The sequence below is a fragment of the Myotis davidii genome, unplaced genomic scaffold (assembly GCF_000327345.1).
Source record: "Myotis davidii unplaced genomic scaffold, ASM32734v1 scaffold11, whole genome shotgun sequence".
NCBI lineage: Eukaryota > Metazoa > Chordata > Mammalia > Chiroptera > Vespertilionidae > Myotis > Myotis davidii.
In genome coordinates, this window is record NW_006285791.1 from 2,633,951 (window position 1) to 2,639,950 (window position 6,000).

At 40.6% G+C, this 6,000-nt stretch overlaps 1 protein-coding gene and 1 pseudogene across 1 annotated transcript in view; both read right to left on the bottom strand.

Moving 5' to 3' along the window:
* The window catches only part of BCL2 (B-cell CLL/lymphoma 2), a 166,176-nt gene that overhangs the window by 87,860 nt on the left and 72,316 nt on the right, over positions 1-6,000 (bottom strand). The window lies entirely within an intron of this gene.
* On the bottom strand, positions 636-1,850 carry LOC102762978 (annotated as a pseudogene).

The window sequence follows — 6,000 nt, forward strand, 5'->3', positions numbered from 1 at the left end:
TAAATGAATGACAGACTGACACTAACAATACCTCATAATAGGCATCAAAAGGCAATGAAATAATACTTTCAAATGCCCAGGAAAAAAAATATCTAGGTAAAATTGTATACCTAGAAAATGATTACTCAACACTGAGGGTGAATTAAAGATATTTTCAGATGGAGACAGAGAGAAATCATTTAAGACTCCCAAATCCTTGAGGAAATAACTACTCAAGGATGCACTTCTGTAAGAAGGAATCTGAACTAAGAAGGGAGGAGCAGAACCCAAGAAGCCACATCATAACATTGATTGGGGGCTTACCCTGTACTTGACTGCACAGCAGCACCATTCTAAGTGATTTACAACTAAAACGGGATTCAAAGGTAGCCAGTTTGGTTCCTGATTTCATACTCTCAACCACAATGCAAATAAAATGACATCTATTTTGAAACATTTAAAAAAAATTGTATGGGGACAAAAAAGAAACAAAATGATAGATGATAAAATATTCAATAGTGTCATCTCAAGAGACAAAAGCTAGGGTAAAGTGTCCTAAGGAGTCTGCATTATTTTGTTCGGGTAGCAAACAGAGAACAGATAAACTTAATTTTGGACTTTGTTACTCAAATATAATTTTTAAGGATGAAGGGTAACAGCTACAATAACAGAACAAAACATACATTGCAAAGCAAGTAGAAAACAGTAATAGATTTTTAAACAGTATGACTATATTTGTTGTGCCTGGGAGGTAAGGTGAGGGAGAAACCTTAGCAGGAAGAAGGTGGAGGAAAGTCTGGAGTCCCTGGGAAGAGGCAAGAAGGTCCTGTAGAACCCATCACTGAATGAGAGACAGTTCTCAATATATCATTCCTTTTGTTTCTCCCCTGGGATTCTTGAGCTTCTCAGGGTTCTTCAGGATGATGTCATACACCACAGCACAAGTGTTGCAGATATACATGGCCATCGGCCAAGGTCCTGGAACCTCTGCCTCATCCAGCTTGCACACCAGCTTTTGATGATTGCGCACATGGGGTGGCTTGGCCACATGGCCCCGCTCAGGGGAATCCTTGCAGATTTGAGTGTGGAAGCCTTCCAGCTTGGTGTGAAGGGTGGTCATCAGCTCAAACATTCACCTGGAGAATCCCTCCAATACTGTTCCCATCCTCAATACGAGGTAACTGGAGCTGCAGCCATGTGGTGACTAGGGTGACTGCTCAATGATATCACTGGTCCTAGCTGCAGGTGCTGCCAGAAGACAATGATCTCCTTGCCATTTAGTGGGCCACCAGGAGGACCTGTCTTCATCTTTCCCTTTTGTCTTTTCATCCTCGTCTTCCTTTTTCTGTTTCTTCCGCTCCTCCTTCTCTTTCTCCTGGGGTGGGTCAGGCACCAGGACTTCAAGTTGCTCAGGTTGGCTTCACTGAGATCTAGCTCCTTTAAAAGCATCCAACTCAGAAAACTTCTTGGGGAAATAGCTCCCCACCAGGTTCTCTGTCTTTTACACAGCTCTTCACCGAAGACATTCACCTGGGCTTTTGGGCTTCAGGTTGTACCCTGAGTGTGGCCATGGCCAGGGGGCCTGGTACCACAGAAGCAAAGAGTAGGCACAAGGAAGGAAAAGCGAAATCAACAGGAAAACTCAAGTAATCTAACAGAACACAGAAGAAGAAGAAAAATGTAAGTACAGAGAAAGGATGGCATATGTAAAACATTTGGATTCCTAATGAATTCCAAACATATGACTAATCATAATAAATGTAAATGGCTTTAACTAATCTGTTAAAAGAAGTCCTCAGATTGAATTTTGTACAATTCCTGGTGCTTAAAGAAAGAAGCCTAAAACATGTCACAGCAAGGATAAACATAAAATAATGTATTCAAATAATGTGTCCCTATAAGTAATAAATGTTGAATAAATATTTGTTTTAACTGGATGAATGAATGAGTCTAATAAAATAGACTTTATAGCCAAAAGTATTGGGGGGATAAAAAGGATCATTGCTTAATGAGAAAAAGATACTTTCACCAAGAATCATTCTGTATTTCTACCAATAAAGTGTCAAATATATATATGTGTGTGTATACATATATATTTAATTATATGAAAGTAACAAATTCAAAAACTATAGTGAAAGATTTTAATACACAGCTCTAAGAAATCAATAGAGCAAGCTAAAATAATATGACAAAAAATAGATTTAAATAATGCATATTATAAACTTCATCTAATTAATATGAAAAGAGAATCCTCTACCCAATAAATAAAGAATACACATGAAATGTTTATAGAAATTGATCAGTTTCTAAGCCACAGAGCAAGTCTCAACAATTTCCAAAGAACTATTAACATTTAGACCACATTCATCGACCAAAAGACAATATAAGTTGAAATCGATAACAAAGCTACAAACCTGTTAGATTTTGAAATTTCAAAAGCACACTAAGATGTTAATATGAAATCAAAATGAAAGTAACAAAGCATTTAGAACTGAACAATAATTAAAACCCTAGATTTCAGTAGAAGAAATGTTTAGCATTAAATACAATATCAGAAAACAAGAAAAATGTTAAATTAAGAACATAAAGAGCAATAAAGTAAACTCAAAGACAACAGAAAATATCTTTTCCCACAAATAGATAATAAAGTTAACAACAAATCAGTAAGATAAAAACAAACGATATAGAGTAGGAACAAAATAAAGGTTGAATCTTTCAAAAAACTAAAAAATTAAGTAGATATTCAACAAGAATGAAAAGGAGAATAAAAGAAAGCACAAATAAACACCATTAGGCATGAAAAAGGGCCATAACTATGAATATAGTAAAGGGTTTTGTTTGGTTCTTAAGTATGAGTATTCTATTCTCTAAAGCAATAAATCTAAAAACAGATGCTATGGAAAATCTCCTAGAAAAATGTTACCAAATTGACACACAAAAATAGAAAAAGATACAAAAACTCCTGAATGTATTTTCATAAATTCAGTCTAAAGCAGGATTCTAGCAATATGTTCATGCACTGCACAATGATGTTTCGGTCAATGGCAGACCACATAGTATAATGGAGCTGAAAAATTCCTATTGCCTAGTGACATCGTAACCATAGTAATGTCATAGCACAACACATTACTCACGTGTTTGTAGTGATGTAAGTATAAACAAACCTACTGCCCTGCTAGTTGTGTAAAGGTACAGCGCACACAATTATGAAGAGTACATAACACTTGATGATATTAATAAATGACTATGTTATTTGTTTATGTATTTACGACACAGTATATTTAATCAATATTTTAGAGTGTATTCTTCCTACTCATATAAAAAAACTTTGCTGGAAAACAGTATGCCGTGTAACACCAGCAGGAGCCTCATACTTCTCATGTTTACCTCATCTCTTCATTACATTATTTTCTCTAGCGCTTGATTTATCTCATGTTGGGTTTATGTTTGTTTGTTAATTCTCACCCAAGGATATTTTTTCAATTTTTTAGAGAGAGTGGAAGGGAGCCAGGGGAAGAGAGAGAGAGTAGAAACATCAATTGGTTGCTTCCTGCATGCACCCGGACTGGGGATCGAACTTGCAACCCAGGTGCGTGCCCTTGACCGGGAATCAAACCCATGACTCTTCGGTGTGCTGGCTGATGCTCTAATCAGTGAGCAACACTGACCAGGGTTCTCATTTTTTTTCGTACAGTGACATGCTAATAGGTTTGTAGCACAGAAACAGTAGGCTAGACCAGTGGTTGGCAAACCGCGGCTCGGGAGCCACATGCAGCTGTTTGGCCCCTTGAGTGTGGTTCTTCCACAAAATACCACGTGTGGGCGCACATGTACAGTGCGATTGAAACCTTGTGGCCCATGCGCAGAAGTTGGTATTCTGTGGAAGAGCCACACTCAAGGGGCCAAAGAGCCGTATGTGGCTCGCGAGCCGCAGTTTGCCGACCACTAGGCTAGACCATAGAGCCTAGGTGAGTAGTAGGCCACATGTGTGCAAAGAACATGTGCATGTTGTAGCATTGTCCGTATTGTCAAAAAGTTAGAAGACAACTTCACTGTCTCTTACTTGATAGAATACTACATAGCACGGAACATGGATGAACCAGTGTACAGATATATCTTACATATAAAATGTAGAACACAAAGCCAATGACATTATGAAGATGATGTTTTAAAACATTTTCAAATATAGCACATATTATCGATGGATACGATGAAATCCATGCATGGTAAGAACAAGCATCAAATTTAAACTGATGCTGTGAAGCTTGGAGAAGGGGCAATGGACCTGGGGTGCAAAGATCTGAAGCAAACATGGCACAAAGACGTGACAAGATGATGTAGGACACACATGGGCTTGCTACCTTATTCCTTATATTTCCTTGAAATATTTCATGATTAAAAAGTCCCTGCATTTTGCACATTTCTAAGATGTCAGTGGATACCACCACTTGTTTTTCGGAGCCCCCAAGGCAGGTAGGGCAAGAGGTATTACTATCACTTGACAGATGGAGGTGAGGGAGGTGCAGGCACTGGGGCACATGGTATATTGTCCGAGGGCTTACAGCCTCCTCATGGGATTGTGATGCTCGCCCCTCTCATTCAGTAATTTTTGTAACAGGAAATGGGAACTTGATGCAACTTAGGGGAGGCGGGGGTGGAGGGGTGGAGACAACCTCTTCCCTTCTGGTGCAAACCACAGCTGAGGAAGAGCAATGACATAACTGGATAAAAAGGGAAGAAGCCAGGCTGCCCGGGTCATCTGACCGCTTCTCAATGAAGCTGTCACTTACTCGCGGAGGAGCTGACTATTCACTGTGCACCTGCTGAGGAGGAAGAAGTGGCCGGAGGAAGTGAGAAAAGCGACCTCACTTCCAGCATCACTTCGCCTTCTATGAAGGAGGGACAGGCTGCTGGGGGGCATGGGACCTGTGATCCAGCCTGGGGTCGGTCCCTCACACACTCTGGTGTGTAGGTCTTTTTATTGAAATCTGAGGAGGTGGACAATGATCTCAAGGCCAATGAAAATTCTAGGATCTATTTCCTTTTTGTTTTTTTCAGGTTTCTTTTCTCTTTTAAAACCCAAGAGGCGCATCGGCATTTTATATCGACATGTGGTTTGAGGTTCAGCCCCTGGACGTGTCACAGCTACATTCTTTCCCCCTGGTGACATACACAAAATGCTTAGTCCTCGCACCTGGTACCTGGACATTGAAATAAATGCTACTCCTCTGCCCCATTCCCCAGCACCGTTCCCACTTTCGGGGTCCTCTGTTAGGCCCCAAGGTCAAAGTGATTGTAGATTTAACTAAACAAGTCCCATGCTCCATCCCACCCTGGGAGTAATACACAGTGCGGGGAGCTGGGGTGGTCCTGATCGATAACGTATTCCCCAAAATAGCACTCCATGCATAGTGTAGGCTGCGAATAAGAACTTCCTGCCAATCGGAATTGCCGAATCATAGGGTGGGTAACCAAGGAGGTTCTGGAATCTGCTCTGGAGATCTTTAAAAGCCCTACACAAGCTCTCATGTCTGAGATGATTTTTTGCAATCCCGAGCACAGACAGATGGACCTGGTGCCTATCCTCCAGGCATCGGTCCTGCCTCTAGCGTTCTTCTGCTCTTCTCCATATTGTACTGTATGCTTCCTGCACATTTTCTTCCCCTTACTGCGGCCCCACCAGCTTGTTTTCACCCGATTCCTGCCTCCTCACACCTTTCCTTGTTGTTCTATGAAAAGCTGGTCAAAGGTCAGAGTTGCCCAATTACCCACACATAGTTTGCTGGTAGCATCAGATACCCAGGCAAAACACACCCCTGTTCCTATTCCAGCCTCAACTCCAAAGCTGGTTGGAAATGCAGAAAATTAGCTGTTGCTAACAATCCGTTGTAAATGAAAATATGATCCCAGTAATTGATTTTAAATTGATTTTTAAAAGAATCCTTGGCCGCATTTCATCAAGAATACAGAGTTTCAAAAGCGTTTGTTCCAGGGATGGATTCCTTCCTACGCCCCCCCCAC